Source organism: Oncorhynchus gorbuscha, unplaced genomic scaffold (genome assembly GCF_021184085.1).
Source record: "Oncorhynchus gorbuscha isolate QuinsamMale2020 ecotype Even-year unplaced genomic scaffold, OgorEven_v1.0 Un_scaffold_1806, whole genome shotgun sequence".
Lineage (NCBI taxonomy): Eukaryota > Metazoa > Chordata > Actinopteri > Salmoniformes > Salmonidae > Oncorhynchus > Oncorhynchus gorbuscha.
Genome location: NW_025746482.1, coordinates 64727 through 79730, shown reverse-complemented (window position 1 = coordinate 79730; position 15004 = coordinate 64727). Strand labels below are relative to the sequence as shown.

The following is a 15004-nucleotide window of genomic DNA, read 5'->3' as shown; positions in this document are numbered from 1 at the left end:
GCTGTTGTGTATCTTTTGATGTATATTATTTATCTGCATACATTTATATTCTTGCATTGCTTCCATTACATGCACAGTGAGCCTGTCATGCATCATTTCACGCATTAATTTCACAGTAGACAGAACAGTGATGACCTTCGAAGCCAATGTTGGGGACACATTTTAATAGAACTAAACCCGATGAGCAATAAGCGCCGATGCATGTCATTTGAATCAAATGATTGACCTTGGTGGTGATTACACACACCCTGGATTCGGAAACAACTACAGTAAAACATGTGGTTACCAAAATGGAGATTATAAAATTGTCACTGCCAGCCTTCCACATCCCTCCCCTTTGGTCTATTCCCGCCTTATTTTATGAATAATTACACTGCAAATCAGCCAATCGCTGGGATTCATTCCATATTTCATAATGTTTGACCGGTGAAATACACAATAATGTAACCGTTTCCGGCGTGACTCACTGACAAGCCCTCTCCAGTCCGCCAAGTGCATTATTCCCCTTGCCGACTTTAGCCTCCCCTTGAGCCAGTGTCGGTCTGGTGGGGCCCGTTATCGGCTGGAGTTATCCTCGACAACCCTCAAGAGATTCGTGTCGAAACCGAGGAATAACCGCGCAGCTTGGACTTTATTATATCGTATCTGCATGGAAGCGAATGGTTTCGTGTCCAGGCGGGTGGACACACCAAGCGTCGATGCCGGGGTTGCTGCTGGAGCTGCAGGGGCAGACATTCGATGGCTCGGCGGGAGGATTTTGGATGCTACGGAGGGGTTTGTTGGTGGTCTGTCACCGCCACGGATAACAGCGGAACCGGACTTTACTGCGGTGTTGCAACTCCGAGCAGCCCCCGAGCCCACGGTGGCGGCTACGGAGACCGAAATAGACTACGAGGGGCTCCCACAGGGTGTAGCCACCAGTACACACATGTTAGCCGGCGCCGTGGCTGGCATCATGGAACACTGCTTAATGTATCCCATCGACTGTGTTAAGGTAAAAGAACAACGGTTAAATAAATAAAAACTAGAAAAAACTAACTAGTCAACATGAATAAATGAGTCTTTAGCCAGGCGCTTGATTGCTATTGTGTAGCTAAGCTTGTAGCGTCAGTTACCGGTGTCTGAGGCTAGTTAGCTGTTCACTATTACTCCAGAATGGAAAGAGGGGAGGAATAGTTAGCTAACTAATTGTGTAGATACAGCACGTCTGCACACAAGTGTTGCTAAAATAACACATGTACACATTCCCCGGTGACATGTACGTTGTCAGAGGAGCCACCAGCAGTTGTTTAAATGGCTAACTAAGTTAGTTTGTTAGCTAACGGTGTTATTCCGAATCGCAGCCGTTGTTGACTTACATCCCGTTGCTAGGCCCAAAGCCTGAGCTCGAGTAGGTTGATAACTAGCGAAGGTGAAAAGTGACATGTCGCCAAATAATGATCTAGGCTGCTCGTTTTATTATTTTTTTAAATGTAGTTGTACTTTTAAGCCAAGGTTAATCACTACCCGCGTTAGTTAGCTGACGGACAGGAGAGGAGCCAGCCAGGTTACGTCAGTGTAATGAAACCTTAGCTACCTAACCAAGTATCACACAAAGTGCTCTTATGTACCCATGTAGGGCCTAGTTAGTTGTACACACTTGCCTCACACTGTATACATTCCTAGTCTCCAAACTATAATACATTGAAGCTTGTCAATCTAACTATATGACACCGGTTTGTTTTGGAGCAGTGATTCCAGCTAAAAGCTATGAAGGCACATAGTTGTTATGGCTGTCATCAAATCCATATTTGTATCGAGCTAGGCTAGATCATTGCATAATCACCACTTTCTTTCATAATCCACAAGGAGAAGGGAAAGTAGTTGGTTAGTGTTGGTTAATGTGTATGTTGGTCACAAGGCCCTGGATTGGAGATACTCAATAGACTCCTCTGTCTATTCACTGATGTCAGCTGGGCTGCTGTTGTTACACGTGATTACAAGCTTTTACTTGAGTTATTACCGCTGGAGGGTTCACTGAAACAGAACTGCAGATAAATGTAGCTATTTTATAGAATGGATGCCATTGATTCTCAACTCAACATGGAGTTTTTGGTTCATCCTGTGCCCTATTTGCATAGCTAGGTTGTGTATCTGAACTTTGTCCAGCCACTGACTGATCCAACTAGTTTGAGTTTAAACAGGGTTTGGCACCTGTTGGCTGTCCTCATCCCTGATCTCTCACCACCTGGGCAGATTAATTGGTTGTAGGGTGAGAATGAGAACCTCAACTGAACACCTATAACCTCTGTTACCTTATAATCCTGCCCCATACGATCATGATACGCACATACCCTTTGGTCTAGAATACCTAGTGTTTTCAGAAAGAACATGGAGTATCCAGCCAGATAGAAAAAGTGGCCTCTAGTACTGTACATTCTAATGCTAGAATGTATTCTCAACCAGCAACTGTCATTATATAACTTATGTTTCTATGGTGTTAGTTTCATCCGCTGCTGTACAATATGATGTAAAACACAGGGAAACAAAATATTTTGACTGCACTGGCCCTTTAATAAAGAATCCTGGTAGAGTCTGACAACCATTCCCCACAGGCTTCCTGAACAACCATGCTTCCACCCCTGTCCTGTACAACCATGGTACACCCATACATACCCTTTGGTCTAGAACCCATACATACCCTTTGGTCTAGAATACAACCCACCCATATGGTCCTGAACAACCATGGTACACCCATACATACCCTTTGGTCTAGAATACCCCTGTCCTGAACAACCATGGTACACCCATACATACCCTTTGAATACCCCTGTCTAGAATACCCTTTGGTCTAGTCCTGAACAACCATGGTACACCCATACATACCCTTTGATCTAGAATACCCCTGTCCTGAACAACCATGGTACACCCATACATACCCTTTGATCTAGAATACCCCTGTCCTGAACAACCATGGTACACCCATACATACCCTTTGATCTGTCCTGAACAACCATGGTACACCCATACATACCCTTTGGTCTAGAATACCCCTGTCCTGAACAACCATGGTACACCCATACATACCCTTTGAACAACCATGGTACTAGAAGAATACCCCTGTCCTGAACAACCATGGTACACCCATACATACCTTTTGGTCTAGAATACCCCTGTCCTGTACAACCATGGTACACCCATACATATCCTTTGATCTAGAATACCCCTGTCCTGAACAACCATGGTACACCCATACATACCTTTTGGTCTAGAATACCCCTGTCCTGTACAACCATGGTACACCCATACATATCCTTTGATCTAGAATACCCCTGTCCTGAACAACCATGGTACACCCATACATATCCGTTGGTCTAGAATACCACTGTCCCATACTACCACTGTATACTGTGGTCTCTGCTTTTGGCTCTGGGCAGTCTGCCTTAAATCAGTTATTAATGGCTGAAAGCTTTGGAGCCCTGGCTGACCATAAGGCCCTTCATTTACAGTGCCTTCAGGAATAATTCATACCCCTTGGTTTATTCCACATTTTGTTGTTAGACTGAATTCAAAATTCATTTAATAATTTTATTCTCACCCATTTACACACACTACCCCATATTGACAAAGTGAAACATGTTCTTAGAGATGTTTGCAAATTTATTGAAAATGAAATGCATAATTATCTCGTGTACATAAGTAGTCACACCACTGAGTCAATAAATGTTAGACTGACATTTGGATGTAATTACAGCTGTGTGTCTTTCTGGGTAAGTCTCTAAGATTATGATTTATTAACTTCTCCAGCTCAGTCAAATTAGTTGTTTATCTTTGCTAGATAGCCATTTTCAAGACTTGCCATAGATTTTCAAGATGATTTTTAAGTCAAAACTGTAACTCGGCCACTCAGGAACATTCTTTATCATCTTGGTAAGCAACTCCAGTGTATATTTGGCTTTGTGTTTTAGGTTATTGTCCTCCTGAAAGGTGAATTGGTCTCTCAGCAGACTGAATCGGGTTTTCCTATAGGTTATTGCTTGTGCTTAGCTCTATTCAGCTTTAGCTTTATCCCCCAAAAACTCCCTGATCCTTGCCGATGACAAGCATACCCATAACATGATGTAGCCACCACCATGCTTGACAATATTAAGTGGTATTAAGTGGTCAGTGAGGGATGTGTTGTGATGGATTTGCCCCAAACTTAACACTTTTTATATTATGGACATAGTTAATTTCATTGGCACATTTTTGGGCGTTTTACTTTAGTGCCGTATTGCAAACAGGATGCATATTTTGGATTATTTTTAATTCTGTACAGGCATCCTTCTTTTCACTCTGTCATTTCGGTTAGTATTGTGGAGTAACTACAAGTTTGTTGATCCATCTTCAGTTTTCTCCCATCACAGCCGTTAAACTCTGCAGCTGTTTTAAAGTCACCGTTGGCCTCATGGTGAAATCCCTGAGCCGTTTCCTTTGTCTCCGGCAACTGAGAAGGAAGTGTCTTTGTAGTGACTGGGTCTACTGATACATCATCCAAAGTGTAATTCATAACTTCACCAGAGGCTCAAAGGGATATTCAATGTCTGATTTTCTTATTTTTGTACCCATCTACCAATAGGTGCCCTTCTTTGTAAGGCATTGGAAAACCTCCCTGGTCTTTGTAGTTGAATCACTGTTTGACTGAGGGACCTTACACCTGTATGTGTGGGGTACAGAGATGAGGTAGTCTTTCATAAATCACGTTAAACACTATTATGCATCGCATCCTATTATGTATCGCATCCGCTACAAGACCATGGTGCTTGCCTACGGAGCTGTGAGGGGAATGGCACCTCAGTACCTCCAAGCTCTGATCAGGCCCTACACCCAAACAAGGGCACTGCGTTCATCCACCTCTGGCCTGCTCGCCTCCCTACCACTGAGGAAGTACAGCTCCCGCTCAGCCCAGTCAAAACTGTTCGCTGCTCTGGCCCCCAATGGTGGAACAAACTCCCTCACGACGCCAGGACAGCGGAGTCAATCACCACCTTCCGGAGACACCTGAAACCCCACCTCTTTAAGGAATACCTAGGATAGGATAAAGTAATCCTTCTCACCCCCTCCTTAAAAGATTTAGATGCACTATTGTAAAGTGGCTGCTGGATGTCATAAGGTGAACGCACCAATTTGTAAGTCGCTCTGGATAAGAGCGTCTGCTAAATGACTTAAATGTAAATGTAAATGTAATTATGCACATTGTTTAAGTCCATGTAACTTTATTATGTGACTGAAGCACATTTGCACTCCTTAATATGTTGTGGCTTGTCATAACAAAGGGCTTGAATACTTATTCACTTGACATTTCAGCATTTCGTTTTTGAGTCATTTGTCAACTTTTCAAAAATATTTCCACTTTTACATTATGAGATATTGTGTGTGTGTGTCGGCCAGTGACACAACATCTACATTTGAATCCATTTTAAGTTGAGGCTGTAGTACAACAAAATGTGTGAAAAGTCCAGGGGTGTGAATACTGTCTGAAGGCAAGGTACTGTATTTTCACTGTCCTGACCTTTTCAGGATCAATCTTGACTGTTGCACACTTTCCTGTCACTCATTTACTAGGGACATGTCTCAAGTCATTGGGTCGCTGTAAGGCTGATACTGGTGTTCATGGGCTAGTTAGAGACCACTACTTCCTCATTTGATCTGGTTGATTTCCCAGCGCGGAGTCCTGCCTTGTTGAAACGGTGCTCTGACAGACGTCACTCGTGGTTAAATAAAGGAATTTGCGTTGGCGCTCCTTCCTTCCCATCTCTTGCTGTTTCCGCCATAGATTTTCAAAATACCCATTTCCTCATTGCTGCTGGGACCTTTTTACAAGGTGTGTCACTGTCTCTCTGTGTCTCAAATGGCAGCGTATTCCTTTTGTAGTGCCATAGGACTCTGGTCAAAGGTAGTGCACTATTCGGGGTACAGGGTGCTGTAACACTGGCCTGTGGGTGCCATTTAGGACACACTCACCCTGTTCTGAGCTGAGGAGCCGTTTCTCTTCACTGCCCGCCCCTTCTGAATACGACCCAGGACTTCTAAAGGACCTTTAGCTAGAAGACAGGTCTGCCGCTTATCTAGCTTGGCACCGTACCAGTTGGCCCGTGGGTGCCGTAACGACGGCCCGAGGGTGCCGTAACGCCCCGAGCCCGCGGGCGCCCTAACGCCGGTTGACCTGAGCCTGGCATCATCGGTGTAGTTGCATGATTTCCAGTTAGGCCCATTCAGCTACAGTACAGAAACTATTTCAGAAAGCTGCCAATAGAGAGATTGTAATGCACAGCCAGTATGAGGCATGATCACACTAGACCTTTAAGGGATTAACAATAAGAATCGTTCTTGGTATGAATTAATGGACGACGCTAGTAGCTTCTAAATGTGGTATTGGATCTGATGAGACTGTTTATATTGAGGTCACTGTGACAGCGAAGTGGAATGGCAGTTGCCAAGCCATGAGGATCAAAGCCCCAAAACACTTGACAGCAAACCATGATGACGAGTGTTATAACAGCCATGAGGACGAGTGTTATAACAGCCATGAGGACGAGTGTTATAACAGCCATGAGGATGAGTGTTATAACAGCCATGAGGACGAGTGTTATAACAGCCATGAGGATGAGTGTTATAACAGCCATGAGGACGAGTGTTATAACAGCCATGAGGACGAGTGTTATAACAGCCATGAGGACGAGTGTTATAACAGCCATGAGGACGTGTTAGTGTTATAACAGCCACGAGGACGAGTGTTATAACAGCCACGAGGGCGAGTGTTATAACAGCCACGAGGACGAGTGTTATAACAGCCACGAGGACGAGTGTTATAACAGCCACGAGGACGAGTGTTATAACAGCCACGAGGACGAGTGTTATAACAGCCACGAGGGACGAGTGTTATAACAGCCACGAGGACAGCCAGTGTTATAACAGCCACGAGGACGAGTGTTATAACAGCCACGAGGACGAGTGTTATAACAGCCACACGAGGTTATAACAGCCACGTGTGTTATAACAGCCACGAGGACGAGTGTTATAACAGCCACGAGGACGAGTGTTATAACAGCCACGAGGACGAGTGTTATAACAGCCACGAGGACGAGTGTTATAACAGCCACGAGGACGAGTGTTATACAGCCACGAGGACGAGTGTTATAACAGCCACGAGGACGAGTGTTATAACAGCCACGAGGACGAGTGTTATAACAGCCACGAGGACGAGTGTTATAACAGCAGCCACGAGGACGAGTGTTATAACAGCCACGAGGACGAGTGTTATAACAGCCACGAGGACGAGTGTTATAACAGCCACGAGGAACAGCCACGAGGTGTGTTATAACAGCCACGAGGATAACAGCCATGAGGACGAGTGTTATAACAGCCACGAGCGCTTGAGTTGAGTATAAACCAACATGAAGTGTCAATGGCTGCCACGACAACCACGACTGTCCTCACAAGACAAGGCCAAACACTGTTTTTTTGTGCATCCCAAATGGCACCATATTCCTTCTATAGTGCTCTACTTGACCAAGGCCCTTTAAAGTAGGTCTCCAGTCAGAGGCACTGAAATATAGGCTATGCAACAGGGTGACATTTGGGATACAAGGTTTCTCATACAGGAGAGAAGACCAGTAATATGTTGAGCTGGTTTCCCCGTCCTGTGTACTGTACTCTGTTGCTGCAGGGGCCTGTGGCCTGACTGGACTGCACATCTAGGGCTTCTCAACATAGTGGAGAGACGAGGGGGACCAGAGAGACGAGGTGGACCAGAGAGACGAGGTGGACCAGAGAGACGGTGGACCAGAGAGGTGGACCAGAGAGACGAGGTGGACCAGAGAGACGAGGTGGACCAGAGAGACGAGGGGACCAGAGAGACGAGGTGGACCAGAGAGACGAGGTGGACCAGAGAGACGAGGTGGACCAGAGAGACGAGGTGGACCAGAGAGACGAGGTGGACCAGAGAGACGAGGGGGACCAGAGAGACGAGGGGGACCAGAGAGACGAGGGGGACCAGAGAGACGAGGTGGACCAGAGAGACGAGGGCAAGAAATCGCTCAGAAAGGGGGGCTTTCCCAGGGGATTCAGCCGTGTTAAGTTAACCCCTATCCTTTCATTTCCCCCTGAAGCTGGACTCTCAGGTGTCTGTCTATACCCTGGTAGTGCTAAGTCTGGTTACATGAACGTTATGCTACCGGGTGTGTTCTGATGTTTACATTTCCTGAAGAGGAGTGGGGGATGAAAGTGAACCATTGTTGCTGTAGACACAACGCAAACATAGCACACGTGTGTGTGTGTGTGTGTGTGTGTGTGTGTGTGTGTGTGTGTGTGTGTGTGTGTGTGTGTGTGTGTGTGTGTGTGTGTGTGTGTGTGTGTGTGTGTGTGTGTGTGTGTGTGTGTGTGTGTGTGTGTGTGCGCACTGCAACTTCCACAGGGCGTAGATGACGCCGCATGTGAAAACGAACAGGGCAGTAAAATGGAAATAAACATGGTAGTGCGTGTGATTGTGTAGAGATGGTGTTGACTGTTAGCTCAGTGTTTCTAGTAACATGGGTTGGAGTGGGATGCCAAGGACAGACTGGTGTGGAGGTCTATCTAACACTGTTGTATTGGTTCTGAGAATTGGTGAGGTGCAGAAATGGCCTTTAAAATTTAAGGCCTGTGCGATCTGTCGCTGCAAAATAAAACACTTACAACCACTTTAGAAACAATGAAAGTTGGGGCAGTCTTTTAGAGCCTTGTGTAAAAATATATATATATATATGACAACAAAACACTGTTCCTCCACGTTCATTCTGACTTTCCGTTTCCCAGAAGTGTGTGTAGTCATGAGTGGGAATTTCCATCCCTGCCCTCCAGAAGTCATTTCCCCACCCTTCCATCTTGGTGTCCTCTGTGATTGGATAAAGGAGGCTATTCTACTGTTGATGCAATCTCAGAAGTTTGGTTATTGCTCCATCCTTCCCATACAGAGCATTATTCTGTTGTGACACAGTGACTGGTGCCCTGTTGACAGAGGAAGGGTGGAACCCAGTAGCCTCAGGCCTGGTTATTATGTCTTGGCATTGTGATGCATCTACCTACCTAACTGACTTGTGAGCCAGTAAACAGGAACATACTGTTAGGCTATACAGAGAAATGTCTAGTGTATTGGACCTGGTGAACTGCACTGTGACTGCTCTCTTACTTGACCCACTAATTAGCTGAACTTTGAAAGAGTTGATTGACCATGCATTGATGCCCTTCCCTCTCGTTTCTACCACCCCCTCTTCTACATTCTTTCTGTCCCTCTCCTCCCCCTTTATCCCTCCTTGTCTTCCCTCTCTCTCTCTTCTCTTTCTCTCTTCCTCTCTCTCTCCTCTTTCTCTCTCTCTTCTCTTTCTCCTCTTCTCTTCCTCTCTCTTTCTCTCCCTCCCTCTCTCTCTCTCTCTCTCTTCTCTTTCTCTCTTCCTCTTTCTCTCTCTCTTCTCTTTCTCCTCTTCTCTTCCTCTCTCTTTCTCTCCCTCTCTCTCTCTCTCTCTCTCTCTCTCTCTCTCTCTCTCTCTCTCTCTCTCTCTCTCTCTCTCTCTCTCTCCAGACGCGGATGCAGAGCCTGCAGCCCGAGCCGGGGGCGCGTTACCGTAACGTGATGGACGCGCTACGTCAGATCGTGCGTACCGAGGGGGTGTGGCGACCTGTGAGGGGGCTGAACGTCATGGCGATAGGGGCGGGGCCAGCCCATGCTCTGTACTTTGCCTGTTATGAGAAACTCAAGTTCTCACTCAGCAACGTGGTCCACCCGGGAGCGAACAGCCACTTTGCTAATGGTACGGTGTTACAGCCACACATTCCCTGAGACATTAACATGTGCATACGTACTGTACCTTAGAGGTATTAGCAATGTTGCTAATTTGACCAACGGTCACTGAGAGACCGACAGATGAAGGAAAGTTGCGGCCTACACTGCTGTGTTTTTGTCTTACTGCACTGGTAACCAACCATCTCTCTACTGCTGTGTTTTTCTCTTACTGCACTGGTAACCAACCATCTCTCTACTGCTGTGTTTTTGTCTTACTGCACTGGTAACCAACCATCTCTCTACTGCTGTGTTTTTGTCTTACTGCACTGGTAACCAACCATCTCTCTACCCTCTGCTGTCTCTTTTAACAGGAATGGCAGGCTGCATGGCCACTGTACTCCATGATGCTATCATGAACCCAGCAGAAGGTAAAACTGTGTGTGCATAATATGTGTGCGCGTACTGTGTGTGTTTGTGCGTGTACTGTGTGTGTGCGTGTACTGTGTGTGTGCGTGTACTGTGTGTGTGCGTACTGTGTGTGTGTGCGCGTACTGTGTGTGTGTGCGCGTACTGTGTGTGTGTGCGCGTACTGTGTGTGTGCGCGTACTGTGTGTGTGCGTGTACTGTGTGTGTGTGCGCGTACTGTGTGTGTGTGCGCGTACTGTGTGTGTGTGCGCGTACTGTGTGTGTGTGCGCGTACTGTGTGTGTGTGCGCGTACTGTGTGTGTGTGCGCGCGTACTGTGTGTGTGCGCGCGTACTGTGTGTGTGCGCGCGCACTGTGTGTGTGTGCGCGTACTGTGTGTGTGCGCGTACTGTGTGTGTGCGCGTACTGTGTGTGTGTGTGCGCGTACTGTGTGTGTGTGCGCGTACTGTGTGTGTGTGCGCGCGTACTGTGTGTGTGTGCGCGCGTACTGTGTGTGCGCGCGTACTGTGTGTGCGCGCGTACTGTGTGTGCGCGCGTACTGTGGGTGCGCGCGTACTGTGGGTGCGCGCGTACTGTGGGTGCGCGCGTACTGTGTGTGGGTGCGCGCGTACTGTGTGTGCGCGCGTACTGTGTGTGCGTGTGGGCATTGTGTATGTATACTGTGTGTGTACTGTGCGCGCATACATTGTGTGTATGTATGTGTGTGTGTGTGTGCGCGCGTACTGTGCGCGCGTACTGTGTGCGCGCGTACTGTGTGCGCATACTGTGCGCACGTATTGTGTGGACTTTGTGTGTGTGTGTGCATGTCTCTTTACTGAGCAGTGCAGCCCAAGCTGAGCCGTTGCTATGGATACGCGGCATGCAGAGCGAGCTGTGTGCAGGGAGCGAATGACAGACAGAGGAGCAGTTTATGGATTAACTAACAGTTATTTCTGATTTCGGGCAGGGCCAGGCAGGCCTACTTTTGGCAGAAGCCAGCGGGCCTGGGTAGGGTAGGGCTTGGTCTTAAAATTATTCATACCCGTGCAGGGCTCTAGCCTAGATGATGAGATGATTTTGGACAAAAGAGCAAGATTATTTTAATTTGTCACAAACTGCAGCCAAACATCGATCATCATGTCACCAGAATAATGTCCTTGTGACTTAAGCATGTGTTTTGGATGGCGTCCATATTGGTTGCGTCCCTGCTTACAAATATCTGGGCGTCTGGATAGATGAAAAGCGGTCTTTTTCAAAAGCATATTGATAGGTTGGTAAAAAGCTGAGAATTAAAAATGGTCTTCTGTAGAAATAGGTCCTGCCTCTCGCTAAATGTTCAGTTGACGTTCCTATCGGCCGTAGACTACGGCGACATCATCTGTATGAACGCAGCTGCCAAGCCGTTAGGTGCCGTGGGTCATAGTGCACCGGGGGTCATAGTGCACCGGGGGTCATAGTGCACCGGGGGTCATAGTGCACCGGGGTCATAGTGCACCGCGGGTCATAGTGCACCGCGGGTCATAGTGCACTGTGTTTTATGATGGGGGACCATTTCAGTGCTCACCACTGCATTCTGCTGATGTCACGTAGGTTGATGCATTGATATGTTTATTCATTCATAAAGCCCTTTTACAAAACGTCCCACTGTACCAAACATCTTCACTAAACGTGAGACATGTGTTACCACACCGTCTCAGGGATGGTTAACTCTGGGAACTACTGTGGTCTCTACACAGTTAGGTAGATCAGCTTTTAGTTATTTGCACCTCATTTGTGGAGAAATCTTCAAAATGTTGATGAATGTGATGTTCTGGTGCTTCTATGGTAATTCAGAAAGCTGATTTGAGGACCTAATAAATGATGGATGTGACGTTCTGGTGACTCCCTGATACACACTGTAGATATCTGGTGACTCCCTGATACACACTGTAGATATCTGGTGACTCCCTGATACACACTGTAGATATCTGGTGACTCCCTGATACACACTGTAGATATCTGGTGACTCCCTGATACACACTGTAGATATCTGGTGACTCCCTGATACACACTGTAGATATCTGGTGACTCCCTGATACACACTGTAGATATCTGGTGACTCCCTGATACACACTGTAGATATCTGGTGCCTCCTGATACACACTGTAGATATCTGGTGACTCCCTGATACACACTGTAGATATCTGGTGACTCCCTGATACACACTGTAGATATCTGGTGACTCCCTGATACACACTGTAGATATCTGGTGACTCCCTGATACACACTGTAGATATCTGGTGACTCCCTGATACACACTGTAGATATCTGGTGACTCCCTGATACACACTGTAGATATCTGGTGACTCCCTGATACACACTGTAGATATCTGGTGACTCACACTGATACTCCCTGACACACTGTAGATATCTGGTGACTCCCTGATACACACTGTAGATATCTGGTGACTCCCTGATACACACTGTAGATATCTGGTGACTCCCTGATACACACTGTAGATATCTGGTGACTCCCTGATACACACTGTAGATATCTGGTGCCTCAGACTCCCTGATACATTAATAGAACAGTAATCCCTGCTCTGTATGAGTATTTATAGCACACCTCTTTATATACTGCTACAGGACACTAGGGGGAGCTCTGAGACTGTACCATTAGGAGCAGCACCTGGGTAGAAGTTGCTAGTAGGCACAGATATAGGATCAGCTTACATGAGTCATATCCTATCCTTGACCTTGAGGGCAGGAAAAGTAAAACTGGCCTTAGATCAGTGTTGAGGGTTAGCATCATCTAACTAAAGGGGCATCGGAACACACATCTGTGAGTGTCATTAGTCGACCGGTTTGCAGGTGTGTGTTTACATCCTGCTCCCTCAAGTGTATAGCTCTATAGCATTAACATCCGTTGGCTCTCACACATGTGGCCATGGTGATTGGTGTTTCCATAGCAACCTGACCGGGACCAGGTGTGCCAGCCAGCTGTGCCATTGGTCCACCGGCTGGGTCACTAGGGACGGGATTGGACGCTTTGAACTTTCTGGTGTTCTGAATTCCATAAGCCCCATTTCCTTTTACTTTCCTAAGTAGCGTTTCTTTTAGAGACTGGTTTCATCTCATTCTGATTGGCTGCAATGGGGAATCCCTTGATGGTGTGTCCCAACTGTATCCCTCATTAAAAGCCTAATATCTCTGTTTTGACTAGATGTGCTACTCTTCTCCTTTCAACTATTATTTTCTTCTCGGTCCTGCCATCACCTGTTCTTTCTTCCTCTCCCTTTTCCTCTAGGCTGACCTTCCTTTTCCTCTAGGCTGACCTTCCTTTTCCTCTAGGCTGACCTTCCTTTTCCTCTAGGCTGACCTTCCTTTTCCTCTAGGCTGACCTTCCTTTTCCTCTAGGCGGACCTTCCTTTTCCTCTAGGCGGACCTTCCTTTTCCTCTAGGCTGACCTTCCTCTAGGCTGAGCTTCCTCTCCTCTCCCTTTTCCTCTAGGCTGACCTTCCTCTAGGCTGACCTTCCTCTCCTCTCCCTTTTCCTCTAGGCTTGACCTTCCTCTCCTCTCCCTTTTCCTCTATGTTGACCTTCCTTTTCCTCTAGGCTGACCTTCCTCTCCTCTCCCTTTTCCTCTAGGCTGACGTTCCACTAGGCTGACCTCCCTCTCCTCTCCCTTTTCCTCTATGCTGACCTTCCTTTTCCTCTAGGCTGACCTTCCTCTCCTCTCCCTTTTCCTCTAGGCGGACCTTCCTTTTCCTCTAGGCTGACCTTCCTCTAGGCTGAGCTTCCTCTCCTCTCCCTTTTCCTCTAGGCTGACCTTCCACTAGGCTGACCTTCCTCTCCTCTCCATTTTCCTCTATGCTGACCTTCCTTTTCCTCTAGGCTGACCTTCCTCTCCTCTCCCTTTTCCTCTAGGCTGACCTTCCTCTCCTCTCACTTTTCCTCTATGCTGACCTTCCTTTTCCTCTAGGCTGACCTTCCTCTCCTCTCCCTTTTCCTCTAGGCTGACCTTCCTCTAGGCTGACCTTCCTCTCCTCTCCCTTTTCCTCTAGGCTGACCTTCCTCTAGGCTGACCTTCCTCTCCTCTCCCTTTTCCTCTATGCTGACCTTCCTCTGGGCTGACCTTCCTCTAGGCTGACCTTCCTCTAGGCTGACCTTCCTCTCTGTCTGGTTGTGTACTTGAAAAGTTTTTTTTTACCGTCTCTCTCTCTCCCCTCTAGTGGTGAAGCAGCGTATGCAGATGTACAACTCCCCGTACCGCGGCGTGTCTGACTGCGTGGGTTCCATCTGGAGGCGTGAGGGCCCCGGGGCCTTCTACCGCTCCTACACCACCCAGCTGACCATGAACGTCCCCTTCCAGGCTCTTCACTTCATGACCTACGAGTACCTCCAGGAGCTGCTCAACCCCCACAGACAGTACAACCCCTCCTCTCACGTCATCTCTGGGGCGCTTGCCGGGGCCATTGCTGCCGCCGCCACCACCCCGCTTGATGTCTGTAAGACCCTCCTCAACACCCAGGAAGCCCTAGCGGTCCATGCTGAGGTCCCAGGAGCGCTGGGGGTTGGAGCGAGTGTAGGGACGGCGTCTGCCACTGGGGGGCGCCACATCTCGGGGTTAGGGGAGGCGTTCCGGACTGTGTACAGGATGGGGGGGTGGGGCGGCGTTCTTTAAGGGCGTCCAGGCCAGGATCATCTATCAGATGCCCTCCACCGCCATCAGCTGGTCCGTCTACGAGTTCTTCAAATACATCATCACCAAGCGCCAGTACGAGAGAAGGCTGCACCACCGAGACGGAGAGAAGTAGAGAGGAGGGAAGACCTTCATTCAAAA

At 47.6% G+C, this 15004-nt stretch overlaps 1 pseudogene; it reads left to right on the top strand.

The window, feature by feature from the left end:
- The first annotated feature begins 381 nt into the window (after positions 1-381).
- Positions 382-14990, top strand: LOC124024246 (annotated as a pseudogene).
- Positions 14991-15004: the final 14 nt, after the last annotated feature.